Source organism: Rhipicephalus microplus, chromosome 8 (genome assembly GCF_043290135.1).
Source record: "Rhipicephalus microplus isolate Deutch F79 chromosome 8, USDA_Rmic, whole genome shotgun sequence".
NCBI lineage: Eukaryota > Metazoa > Arthropoda > Arachnida > Ixodida > Ixodidae > Rhipicephalus > Rhipicephalus microplus.
The window spans coordinates 134,790,650-134,805,545 of NC_134707.1; positions in this window are offsets into that span (position 1 = coordinate 134,790,650).

Below are 14,896 nucleotides of genomic sequence, written 5' to 3' on the forward strand. Positions count from 1 at the left end.
ATAAAACAAGGTCGCATTTCAGTAGAAGACTTCTGATGTTAGTCAATAAAACTGATAGCAGAAAAGTAGAGGTGGGTTTTGAAGGTTCACAACCACCACACTTATTCCTCTGTCTCTCTAGCTCTCGTGAAAATAAAACAACAGAGTTCGTGGAGGAGTCAAAAAGTATGTCTCTCTATTTATTCGGAGTTTCTAAACCAATAATCTTTAAGGTTTAGCCTTTCCCCTGGCAAATTCCAGCAATTTCCTTCGTGCTAGGCGTGTTGAGGGTGATAAGTCTTCGCTTATTCCAAATTTCAACCTTTTTAGTTTACAGACAGAACCTAGAATGCTTTGCTTGTCCTTGAAGGCGCTTATCTTTGCAATTATAGGCCGACACTTATTCGGAGCAAAGCGACCTAATCTTTGTACCCTATCAAATCGTGAACAAGTCATTGTATGTCAAGGTTTTGGGAACAGAAAGCTATGATCTTTAGTTCAGTCGCCGTCCAATCTTCCTTCTCAACATCTTCAATGACAAAAAAAGTATATTGGAACGTCGTATTCCGTTTTCACTATCTTCGCACCATGACGTTATGCTTTTTAGTTGATTGGCAATGTCAGAAACATTTGAGGTGTTCGTTTCACTAGGAGCGACCGGAAAGTAGGCCGCCTCCGGTGTCTCGACCCTTTCTTTTAAACTATTGATTTCAAGGTCAGTCGCAACCTGCTTTTCTTTTGCGCCCTGAAGTTGCCGAAGTATAGCGTTCTGACCTTCCTCGATTCTGCGAATAAAAAAAAAAGGCGGATCCCACACACAGTGGGAAACGATGATATGTGAAGCCCCAATGAGAAATGTTGATATGTCAGTTTGAAATCAGCACAAAATTACAAAGTGGAGGTAAATGACGTCCTACATGTCTTTCCTGTCCTGATTATCATGTTTGGATGTGTCGTTTACCTTCGTCATCTATTCACGTCACGTGATACCAAATTTAGTATATGTGGAGCCAGCGAAACAGCCACGTGCATGCTATGAGCGTGCTTTGTTGTCATGTTCTCACATTACATGCGTGTCATGACTATCATGTTTCCACCAGTCGTATATTTCGCCATTCATTGACGGCACGTAACAACAAATTTGGCGTATGTGGAGCTAGTGAAACGGCCGCGAGCGCATCATGAAGGGCCCAATATACTCCAATGTAGCGTGGACGCGCGCGCACGCTGGTCACATCGACGCTACGTTAGCAAAACGCTGGCACTCTATAGTCTGCCGCCAGGCGCGACCAGCGTCCATCGCTGCGGCCCGTAGGCAACCGGCACGAAATGCGACATGCTGCGTTTCGCGCTGATGCGTTACCCAGACAACACTGCGTCTCCCTTTTTTTGTGACAGAGGGACACTGGACGCGCTGAAACACGCATGTGTCAAAGCAACGTATTGCGGCGCGCGCCTGCGGGTATATGACAAGAACGGCGCCGGGCGTGGCAACGCCGGCGTGACGAGACGAAAGGAACACCGGCGAACACGCGCACCACGACACGTCGAAATGTATTGGCGCCTTGACTGTGGCATGTGTTCATGTTATCACATGACACGCATCTCATGATTATTATGTTTGCGCCAGTCACATACCTTCGTCATTCATTGGCGTCACGTAATACCAAAAGTGAAGCTAGCGAAACGGCCGCGAGCGCATCATCAGTGTGGCATGTAGCCATGTTGTTACGCGACACGCATGTCATGATTATCTTGTTTGGAAGTGTCATTTACCTATGTCATCCATTCGCGTCGCGTAATACCGAGTTTGGTACATGTAAAGCTAGCGAAACGGCCGCGAGAGCATTATGAGCGTAGCATGTAGTCTTGTTGTTACATAACACGCATCTCATGTCTACCATGTTTGCCCCAGTATCATGCCTTCGTCATCCATTCACGCCCCGTAGTACCAAATTTAATATAAGTGAAGCTAGTGAAGCGGCCGCCAGCTCATCATGAGCGTGACATCTAGTGACGTTGTTACGTGACACGCATGTCATGATTATCATGGTTGCATCAGTCGCATACCTTCGTCATCCATTCACGTAGTATAATACCAAATTTGGTATATTTGACGCAAGCAAAACGGCCGCGAGCGCATCATGAGTGTGGAATGTAGTGACGTGTCATGACACGCATGTCATAATTTTTATGATAGGGTCTGTCGATTGTGTTCGCCCGGCAATCATGCCATACCATACCAGTTTTGCAATATGCCATGTGAACGAAACCACCGCAAGAGTTGCAGGATCATGAATTTTAAATGATGACATTCATGACATATATGTCATGATTTTCATGTTATGACTAAATAAACATGATCTTCATACAGTCATGTTATGCCATATCAAGTCAGGTATCGATACCATTATCGAAACGGCCAGGAAAGCAAAATGTCGTAAGCGGCTAGATAGATAGATAGATAGATAGATAGATAGATAGATAGATAGATAGATAGATAGATAGATGAAAGATAGATAGACACGCTCAAAGTTGCCGAAGTTCACTAAGAAATGCTTCGCATTTAATATGATTCAAAATGGAACCAATTTTAGGGCCACGTTAACGGAAATGTTTTCTAATTGATATGTTGGTTACACACTGTCTAATGATATATATAGGTTTAGTTTTCTTCTTTCTTTGTATTTGTGCATTATAAGCATTGTATCAAGTTGTCTCATTGCTCCACTTATTGTTACCTCTACTTTGTAACCCGCCCCTCACAAAATTTTGATGTAAGAGCCTCTTAGATAATTTGAATCAATGAATAAATAAAGGAACAAGTCAGAGGCATGTATGCATACCTACTTGACGTGATTATCAGTGGTAAAGACGCCCCAGAACATACTGGAAGACTGAAAGAAGTAATGTAGAGGCTACAGAAGTACAATCTTCGCCTTTGCAATAACAAGCGTTGCTTTGGGGTGCGACACGTTTCTTTTATGGACACCGAATCGACGAGAGAGGCATTCACACTAAAGAAAACAAGGTGCGAGCCATAATGAAATCTCCGACACCCAACTGCAAAGAAGCACTTTGAATCTTTCCCGAGATGGCGGCTTTCTACGACAGATTGTTTAAGAACGGGGCAGCTGCTGCCAGTTGTCTCTTCTAGCTCCTTCAGAAGGGCGCCACTATGAGATAGGAGACAAAGCGTCAAGAAGCATTTGACAAACTTTAGGCATTGCTAGTCAGTCAGACCATACTGGCACTCTACGACGAACAGAAGGAGCTTCTTGTCTATTGGGAAGCTTCACCAGACAGAATAGGAGCTGTTTTGTCTCAACGTGAAGACGAGAATAGACATCGCTCAATTTCTTTTGCATATCGGACGCTAGAGCCGGCAGAACGCCATTACTGTGGTATCTCCTGCCCAGATGGTGTAAAAGTATACTGCGGGGAGAAAGAGGACGTCACTATCAACCAGTGCTTGGCATACTGGATGCACAAGCGCCAACGGATCGAGTCATTTTTCTACGAATGACCTGATGGGGCATCAAGTTATTGGCGTATGACTACGGCATCGTCTAAGGTATAGCAAGGACCACCAAAATGCGGATGCTTCGATTCAATTGCCATTACAAGAATGTCTCGATGAACCCTGGCCGATAAACCCTGTTCGAAGCTTTATTGATACCTCTGTTTACTGCTATTGGGATAGAACGCATGACACAACAAGACAGCATATTGCGGAGGCTGTACAACACTGTGCAAATTGGCACAGTGGAGAAACTTACAGGAGATAGTTTGTTCCTTACCGATGACGAGCGACCACACTAGCATTTTATCACGAGTGCATTGCACTTGGATCACAAGTTATGATACCGAGCTCAGCAAGTTCTCATGTTTTGGCAGATCTGTGTGCTGGCTAGAAAGACATTGTAGCCATGAAGAAGTGCGCAACTAGCTACGTATGGGGAGCCGAATCAAATAGGTTATCTAGAAAATGGCGCGACAGCGCCCTGAATCCAAATAAACGCAGAGTAGCCCACCTGAAGCTTATATTCCTACCCAGGACCATCTTCAAACGACATGGAATATGGTGCACGTTCACTTCACGGGACCACTAGTCGGGCGCCTCTACTTGGTTGTTGTGGACGCACAAAAATTGGAAGGAAGACTAGCCCGTGACACAAGCAACATCAGTGGCTCTCATCGACGTTCTCTGAAGCCTGTTTTCTACGTTAAGCACTCCCCAAAAGGTCAACTACGACAACTGAAAGTCATTAATTTCCAACGAGATGAAGCAGGTCTATGCGTCAAACGGCTACATGCTGTGACCCCATCAAGGTACCACAATGAAACAGGCGGCCAGGCAGAAGCTAGGTGGCCGAGTTAAAAATGCACTTCTGAGGAATGCAGAGAAGTCCTACTTGAAATATTTCTGTATCCGCAACACACGATGATACACACAGCCACTGAAATGACACCTGCGAGAGCGATGTTCTGACAAGAACTGCTCTGCTCTCGATCTTCACAAGCGAAGGATGAATAAGCCAATTCCCGATAGCCAGGAGGCATTGAAGAAATCACGCTCATTCGCTGCAAGGAATACAGTGCTTACCTGGCTGTTTTAAGAGTGAAGCTCCTTAAGGCGTGGGCTGAGGGTCTCGTCGTAATCGTATGTAGCCACTTCTTGTTTGTTAGTGAACCGGCCGTAGAGGGTGGTACGTGTACATATACCGAAATGCATATAACGCTAAAAAATACAAATCGTACGATACTAGTAGTATGATACTTGTCGTATGATAAATAATAAAAATCACCCCATATCCATGGAGTGAATGATGATAAGTGGGACAAAGCAACCAGTCCGTCCGCGCTTGCGTCTGTTAGTTCATGCTTCAGTCTATCTGCGTGTCCATCCTTCCGTCCTAGCGCCAGACAGACGACGGACGGACGTGGCCAGCAGATGATTCGTGGTTTGCCGATTAAAGTATCGGCAAACCACGAATGGTTGGAATATACCATGACTGGGCCCAGCGGTACCATCGACATGCGGTCCTCAAATTGCCCATTCGCCTACATTTTGCTGTTCGTCTTCGGCCTGCTGATCGGCTCAGACGATGTGGGCCTCGGCAACACCGGGGATGCTGTGACTGAACTGGACCGGGAAGCACGGAATGAGCACCCATCGACAATGCCAACACCGATCTTGGACTATCAGCTTCATCAACCCACCGGCATATGTGCCTACTTACCTGCTGTAGAGCGCCACCGTTCGTCTGCACCAGGTACCATCGACATGCAGTTCTCAAATTGCCCCTTCGCCTACATTTTGCAGGTGAGAAAGTGGTTTGAAAAAGGCATCCGCTCAAGTGACCGTTTCTTGTTGGTATTGGCGTGCCTATGGCAGTGTAGTGCTTCGTATGAATAGGTGACCAGTAAAAGAGCGAAGGATTGTGGAATGCACCGTCTGCTACCGGCTTCCTGTTCGAGAAGAGTAGATGACGGCGATCTGCTTCGCCGCAAGCCTCAGATTATTCGGGATTCGCGCGCGCGGCCGCAGTTTATTTTCGTCTTGATAAACCACGGTCGGTTGTTCAGCCATTGGCTGCTCCAACTCGAGCGTGAAAGGCAAACGCATGTATAATTCCCGTGGAACGAAGAAAGATAATGAGGTGGGCTGCGGCTATGAAGAGAGCCACAGCGTCAGGTAGCCTTTGAGTACGGAACGTTGAAGCCAGGGTGTGCGAAAATCATTTTATCACAGGTACGGGTGTATTACACGCTGAAAAAAAGCTGACGCATGAATTTGTTACGAATATTGTATTGAGAAATAAATTGTCGCTCAGGCACGCCTAGCTAAAATATCATGGAAATGCGCGGGTGAAATGTGCCTGGCATACGAGATCAGCACCGGCCATTGCACGTATACACATGACAAAAAACGCGAAAACTTCAGTCAAGAGTAAGTTTACTCGAAGCGCTGGTCGAGTCCATTAGCGTTTATCTTGGTCAAACTGTGCGTCATGACGGCACCCAAAGGAAAAAGTGCGTTTAACAAGCGCAGGGTTTCGATTATTCGGCGTCAGCTATGTCTGACTGCATTGTTTATGTGCCACCGTGCCGTGCAGCTTGACCAAAATCAGCGTTCAAATAAGCATCTGGCTTCGACTAAGAAAGGCATCTTATAGCGCGCTGAAGGCTAGAAAAAAATATCTCAGTGCGTTCAATCAGTGTTGCGCTTCATGTCGATCGACTGACGAGTTCGGCCGTAGCAGCGATTCCGAAATGAACTCTTAGCACACTGCTGCAGTCATCCCCATCCCCTGAGATCTTTAAAATGGTGACTTTTTATCTGCAGTACGGTATCATACAAGGAAAACTGTTTTGCGTATCGACTGATCTGCTAGCCAAACTGACCGCACCCCCGAGCAGCATAAAAGCATTGCACATAATTTTAGCGCGACAAGAAAGTTTCCGGACTGTTCATGGCTTTCGTAGCTGGTCATCATCACAGTCGCGGTTGGCAAAAAAAATAAACTTCTAAAGCACTGACATTGATCGGCCAGTTGCTTTTTTGAAAGGAGCAGTACGAAAATGCGCGTGTGCCGCTGCTGACCCGTGTGGAGCGTCGAACCAGAAGCCATCGTATCCCACAGTTCCCTGCAATTGCTCATTTTACTGGTCACCATTATGCATGCCATCTTTCAGGAAGCTACTGCTGATGGGTCGAGATATTGAAAGCAGCCCCGGTCCTGACTTGAAGGGAATCGCCAGTGAAGTTACCGAAATAGTTTCGGACATTAAAGATATCAAGAAAAACCGTCTAGCAGATATAGATGGCAAGCTTGATGTCATTACAAAACATGAAGCTGAAATCTTTGCATGCCATGAACAAGTGGATGGCATGATTAAAGTAAATAAAAGCCTGGAAGCGAGAATAGATTACGAGAAAACCGCAGCAGAAGTTCAAACCTAATAGTTTATGGTATACCAGAAGCGGAAGATGAAACTAGCGAAGCGCTTGCAGAGCAGGTAAACGGGGAAATAATCACAAAAACACTGGAACTCGAACCTGTGGCCATTGAGCGCATAGATCGCGTAGAAAAAAGAGCACCAAACAAGACGAGGCCAGTCATACCTAAATTACCTCACGAAGGAAGTAAAAATGCCATACTAACAAATGGCTTCAAGCTAAAAAATACGGATTATTCGATAGCCGAAGGCTTCTCACGAAAGTTTAGAGAAACCCACAAGAAACTCTGGAACAGTGCTAAGAGAAACCGTGAAAACAAAGACAAGCTGTCGTTTGTGTACCGCAAGCTGTTCGTTAATAATCGTGTTTACATCTGGGGTGACGAAAATAATGACAAAGTTGAAATAAGAAAGCATGGAAAAAAATAGCTAAAAAAAGGACGACAGAGTAGAAGAAAGAAAAAAGGATGCGTACCGTCCAGGATCTTGGCAAAACCAGCACAAGAAAAAATAACCCTGCTAAACCTAAACGCTAGAAATATCCAGAATAAGGTACAGCCATTTGAAAACTTATTCCTCAATCGTGAACCACATATAGTAGCAATGACTGAAACATGGTTATTCCCGCCCGTCTAGAGTGATGAAATTACTCCACCAAACTATGTACTCGATCAGAAAGACAGGCAATCACGTAGTGGAGGCGTAGCCTTAGCTATAAAAAAATCAATCCCACTGGTCATTCTGCGAGAGGTAACTGATGCTGAGGCAGTTTTTTGGAAGATTAATCCAAATGGCACAAACATGGCCGTTGGTGGTATCTATCGAAGTCCCGCATGTGGACATAAACGCATTATTGCGATACAAAAGTATTTGCAGCTGCATGCTTGAAACTGCCACGTCATTCTCATGGGTGTCTTTAACCTTCCCGACTTTAGATGGTCTACCATGCAGAACAAATCAAAGGCTTCAGAAACCCTTCTTGACATGACGTTAAACTTTAACCTTTGCCAAATCGTTGAAAGCCCCACAAGGGAGCAAAGTGAGTGTAAGAGTATACTCGACCTAATTTTACTGAGTAGTAATTTTCTTTTAGGACAGGTGAAAGTTGGGGTAATAGAAGGAATATCCGACCATGTTATTCCCATGTGTATTTTACCTCTAGGGTATAAAACATCAGGGCAAACTGCTGCCCAAACCACAATCAATTTCGATAATGCTGACGACGACCACATACAAACCTATCTAGCTAATGAATACCAAGAGTTTTTGGCACTGGCCTCAGATCCTTTCACTGATGTCAATGCTGCCAGGTTGCGCTTTAAAGACATAGTGTCACACTGTGTAACAAATTTTATTCCCGTCAAACTGAAAAAGACATTTAAAAATAACCCGTGGATTTCCCATGAAGTATTACACGCAAAGCGCCAACTCAAAAGATTACGGAAAGTTAACAAGGCTGCCGGAAATGACTTATTTAGCGCCGCCAGACTTGCGCTTGCTGCAAAAAACTTTAAACGAAAATCCAACGAAGCCAAGCACCACTATTTCAATACTGTACTCTCTAAATTTCTCAAAAGTAACCCATAAACATTTTGGAACCACTTTCGCCGAAAGAACACGCTCACCACCGAACTATTGTCACTTGAAAATTTTGGTAAAGACAACAAATATAACCAGTTCTTTCATTCCGCTTTTACAAGAGATAATGGCGTCATTCCGGAATTGGTTCCACGTGTGGTGTCTGTGAAGGACCCTCTCATTATCACAGACACAGGTGTTCTTAATCTTCTGCTGGCTCAGGATACTAAGAAAGCGTGTGGTCCAGATAGTATACCTAACCAATTTCTTAAAAGGCACGCAGAAAGGTGTAGCAGATATCTCGGCAGTATTTTACGTGAATCACTTTCAACATAAAGACTACAAGAAGATTGAAAAATGGATAAAATTATTTCCGTTTATAAATTGGGAGATAAATTCATTAAATCTAATTTCAGACCGATATCTTTGACGAGCATGGTATGCAAACTACTCGAGCATATAGTGTTAAAACATTTAACAATTTTTTTCTAAAATGAGAGCTACCTGTCCCCCAACCAGCATGGATTTCGTAAGGGTTTATCGACCACGACCCAGCTGACTGAGGCCATTCACGATCTTGCGCTTACTATTGACAATCACAGCCAAACGGACATATTTTACTTGAATTTTCAAAAGCGTTTGACTGCTTTTGTCTCGGCAAGCTAATTGCTAATTTACAAAACATTATCGAGGACTGAGAAATTGTTGCTTGGGTGCGTGATTTGGAGTTTTCGTCTAATAGGTCTCAGTTTGTTGTTGTCTAAACATTGCATCAAATATTGTACTGGTTACGTCAGGAGTGCCCCAGGGTTCCGTGCTCGTGCCCTTGTTATTTATCGTGTATATGAATGACATATATACTAATATAGACAGAAAAATAAAGTTATGCGCGGATGACTGTATTATTTATAGAGAAATTAAAAATGACCAAGATCAATATTCACTCAAAAAATAACTCTCTGCTGTTTCTCATTGGTGTTCAAACTGGCAGATGACAATGTAAAAAAATCAACTTGCATGACAATAACGAGGAAGAGACAGCCATCAAACTTTTGCTACACAATAAGTGGCGCTGCTCTGAGCAGAGTACACAAACACAAATACCTAGGTATAAAAACTGCGTCCGACTTCAGGTGGGATGAGCACATTAGTAAAGTTACTTCATCTGCCATGCAAATTTTATTTTTTCTTCGCAGATCACTTCAAATGGCAACCTTGCGAACAAAGCTCATAGCCTACAAAACATTCGTCAGGCCTATCCTCGAATACGGAAGTACAGTGTGGTTTCTCACACCCGCACAAGCATAAAGAAAATTGAAGCAATACAGAGAAAACTCATAAGACTCATCCACAACAAATATAAACGTGAACACTCGCCCACTAGTCTGCTAACTCTTTCTGAACTTCCTACGCTAGAAGTACGAGCGAAACAGGCACGTCTAAAATTTCCGTATCAACTCCTCCACAATTATTTTAAAATAGACATTTCAAATTACGTGTCTTATTCACAAACACGAGCCACAAGACACAAACATATACACACAATAGTACAATACAAATGCAACACAGATATTTATACGTGTATGAAACTGTCGCCCCGACACAGCTGAATTGGCACCCAAATGAAGAAGACGACAACGTGGTTGTTGTGTGTTGGACTCTCGAGCTTCTCCCCGTTGGCCTGCTTGACTGTACGCTCTCTAAGCCGTTAGCAAGACCAGCTCTTGGTCAATAAATCTTCCCCGTAACATCTTTTGGTGGAAGGTGCGGGGTTTTCACACAACCTGGCTCTGGAACTCCGCAGTGGACGCCAGCAATGTCCAGCCGCGATGCCTTAAACCGGCACTCAGGCCTCGCCATCCGCGCCGGCTCCATCACCTGTGATTCCCCCCCATCTTCTCGAACCTGGCACGTTTTCCGGGACGGACAGCACGGACGTCGAAGAATGGCTCGCATTATTCGAGCGCGTAAGCAAGCACTACAGGTGGGACGAAACTTATGCTTGCAAATATTCTATTCTACCTACGGGGTACGGCACGCGCCTGGTATGAGACGCATGAAGAAGAACTAACCAGCTGGGACACATGCAAGCAAAAGCTTCGCGATTTGTTCGGTCGGTCAGTTGCTCGTCAGATGGCAGCCAGGCAGAAACTCGCGTTGCGTGTTCAATCATCGACGGAGTCGTACGTCACGTACATTCAAGACGTACTGGCACTGTGTCGGAAGACTGACAAAAACATGTCCAAGGCGGACAAGATCAGCAACGTGTTGAAAGGCATTGCTGATGATGCTTTCAACATACTAATTTGCAAGAACTGCGCCACTGTCGACTCCATCATATCTAAATGCCGACGATTTGAACAAGCTAAAAGCAGGCGAATAGCCCACCACATCACGAGACTACCAAACACTGCTGCGACTTCATCTTGCGAGGATTCCGCAGTGCCCCGTTCACTTGCGCCTCCTGCCAATATTACAAGGATTGTTCGCCAGGAGCTGGAAGCCATGGCACCCGCTTCCTATCAGGCCCTGCGCAAGACAACGTGTCGACAGTCTCGCTTATTCAAGCCGTCGTACGTCAGGAGTTTGCTAACCTGGGAGTCCAGGATTTCCAGCCCGCCAGACTTATGCCGCCTCCCATGAGCACTCCCGTCCACAACGCTGACCACCACTCTGCTCCACTTGTCGCGGCGGCAGCTGCGACTCCTCGGTTTCCACCAAGCTACCGAAATCCATCTGAGTGGCGCACGCACGATGATCGACCCATCTGCTTTTCTTGCTCTCGAGTTGGGCACATCTCCCGCCATTGCCGCAACAGGTGGTATTTCCGGCCAAGCTTTCCTAATATCGACCGCCGTCAGGACCGTGGATGCTATTCGCAACCCGGTTTTCTGGATGACCATATTTAGGACCCTTCAGCTCGCCGTTCATCTCCACGCTCCGAACCGTCCTACGCTGACGTCGTCGCCCAAAGAAACTGGTCTAGCCGCTCGCCGTCACCTCAGAGTCGGCCGTCACGCTCCCCTCAACGCCGCCGCTCTCCGTCACCGGCTTATTCTGGCCATTCCCCGGAAAACTGACGAGTGCAGCTCCTGAAGGTGGCGCTGCGTTGACGACTTGGAACGAAAACCCTCAACCGGCTACAATTTCAAGAAGCAATTTACTTCGGGTGTTCGTTGATGGCCACGCCGTTGCTGCTCTAATTGACACTTGTGCCTAAGTGTCTGTTATAAGTTCTACACTTCGATCTCGTCTGAAAAAGGTTCTCACACCGGCTATATTCTCTACTGTGCGAGTTGCCAACGGAAGTCGAACATCGTTGCTTGGTATGTGCACTGCCCGCGTTACTGTTGCTGGCCACCACACTTCCGTTCTCTTCGCAGTCCTCGATGCTTGCCCACATGACGTCATCCTTGAAATTGACTTCCTAACCGCCCACTCCGCCCTCATCGATTGTTCTACCGGTATCTTACGGCTCGAATTGCCTTTGTGCACCGATTTCACTCCTCCAAGTCACACTGGGCTACGATCCGTTGAGTCTCTACGGCTACCACCCCAGGCTGCTATGCACATTTCTCTGTCGCCCTTCCCGTCCGTTCCTGATGGAGACTATCTGGTGGCTCCCCTCATTGATTTGACCCTTACGCACCACATCGCACTACCATATACTATAGTGGTTGTTGCTAACAACACGGTGCTACTTCCAGTTTTGAACTTCTCAACGTCGACCCAAGTTCTTTCCCAAGGCATCACTTTAGCCGAACTTTCCACCCTTGATGAATGTTCGATTTGTTCTTTTACCCCTGACACTAAGACCATGGCGAAACCTGTCATCACGTCGCAATATAAGGCGTTCCTCGACAAAATGATATCCAGTGACCCCTTACCTTCCCAAGTTGCAGCGCTTCGGGGTGTTCTATTTTATTACCTGGATATCTTTGTCTCCGACGACTGTTCCCTTGGCCGCACAAGTGCCGTAACCCACTGCATCGACACCGGCGACGCCAGTCCACTCCACAAACTCCCTTATCGCGTGTCACATGCTGAGGGCCAAGTTATACAGACGGAGGTTGAGAAAATGCTCAGTAAAGACGTCATTGAGCCTTCATCGAGTCCTTGGGCATCCCCTGTGGTCTTAGTTAAAAAGAAGGACAACACTTGGCGCTTTTGCGTCGACTATCGCCCCCTGAATCGGATAACCAAAAAGGACGTTTATCCTTTACCCCAAATCGATGATGCGCTTGACTGCCTCCACGGCGCCAACTATTTCTCGTCCCTCGACCTTCGATGCAGATACTGGCAAATTTCTGTCGACGACCGCGACCACGAGAAGACAGCATTCATCACACCCGATGGCCTTTACCAATTCAAAGTCATGCCTTTTGGGTTGTGCAATGCCCCGGCTACTTTTGAGCGTATGATGGACTCTCTTCTTCGCGGTTTCAAATGGTCGACCTGCCTTTGCTATCTGGATGATATAATCATTTTCTCGCCCTCCTTCGAAATCCACCTGTCTCGTCTCTCGGCAATTTTTGACGTTGTTCATTGCGCTGGTCTCCAACTGAATTCGTCGAAATGCTCATTTCGACGCCGGCAGAATAAACTACTCGGCCACCTTGTTGACGCCACTGGTGTTCAACCCGACCCTGACAAAGCCCGTGCAGTCCGAGAATTCGCGGTTCCACGTTCCACACAAGAAGTTCGCAGTTTTATTGGGCTCTGCTTATACTTGCGACGATTTGTCTTCAACTGCGCGGATATTGCTAGGCCCCTCACGGATCTCCTCAAAAAGAATGTGGCCTTTTTTGGGGGAAGGGACCAAGGACATTCCTTCGCGTCGCTAATTACCGCCCTCACATCACCACCTGTGTTGGCTCATTTTGATTCAGCGGCTCGAACAGAGCTTCGCACCGATGCAAGCGGCCATGGCATTGGTGCTGTACTCGCTCAGATACAGAATGGCACCAACCGTGTGATAGCCTACGCTAGCCGCCTTTTGTCGCAAGCGGAACAAAATTATTCCATCACTGAGTGGGAATGCTTAGCCCTCGTGTGGGCTATTGCGAAATTCTGTCCGTACTTATACGGACGTCCATTCGCAGTCATCACGGACCTTCATGCACTTTGCTGGCTGTCGACGCTTAAGAACCCTACAGGAAGACTCGGCCGATGGGCACTTCAATTACAGGAGTACACGTTCTCGGTTGTTTACAAATCTGGAAAGCTGCACAGCGATGCTGACTGCTTATCCCGGCACCCCGTTGATCTACCTAGCTTCACTGTTTTGGAATCCGATGCCTGCGGTTTAGCCATCACTGACTTTCTGAACGTGGCCGACGAACAGCGCCGAGATCCATCGCTGCTCGCCATCATTGACCACCTTCAATCGCATTATGCTGACCCCTCTCTTAGCAGATACCTACTTCGAGACAACGTTTTGTACCACCGCAGCTTACACCCCGACGGCGCGGAACTTTTACTCGTCGTACCGCATCACCTGCGAAAGGATGTTCTGCGACATTTCCACTACGCTACAACTTCTGGACATCTAGGAGTCTGCAGAAATTACGACCGCATTTGACGACGAGTATTCTGGAAGGGCCTCTACCACTCTGTTCGCCGTTACGTCGCATCATGCGACCTCTGCCAGCGCCGAAAAAAGCCTACGACTCCCCCTGCCGGTCTTCTTCAACCTATTGAAGTTCCGGCCGAGCCATTTTATCGAGTGGGGTTGGACTTGCTAGGTCCCTTTCCTACTTCTACAACTGGAAATAAATGGATTGCAGTTGCCACAGACTATGCCACTCGGTATGCAATCACTCGAGCGCTACCAACCAGCTGCGCAACCGACCTTGCCGACTTCCTGCTGTACGACATTATTCTCCAGCATGGTGCTCCGTCTCACCTGCTCACAGACCGTGGTCGCTACTTTCTATCTCATGTGGTTGATGATCTACTCCGATCTTGTGCTACCCGTCACAACTTCACCACATCTTACCACCCTCAGACTAACGGACTTACGGAGCGTCTAAACCGCACATTGACAGACATGCTTGCCATGTACGTATCTACCGACCACACTGATTGGGACATAGCTCTTCCGTTTGTAACCTTCGCCTATAACTCATCGCGTCATGAAACAGCGGGCTACTCCCCTTTTTATCTACTCTTCGGACGTGATCCCTTACTGCCCTTCAACACACTGCTTTCATCAGACCACCCATCCTTCACTTAGTACGCTCAGGATCAACACCACCTAGACTTTTTTTCAGGCCTCCGCAAGCCTACGTGACGTCATCGTTGTGAGATCTGCCTGGAAGCTGGCTTCACTCAAATGACCGGCACACGTTCGCGTTTTGTCGTTCCGCGGCCCAGT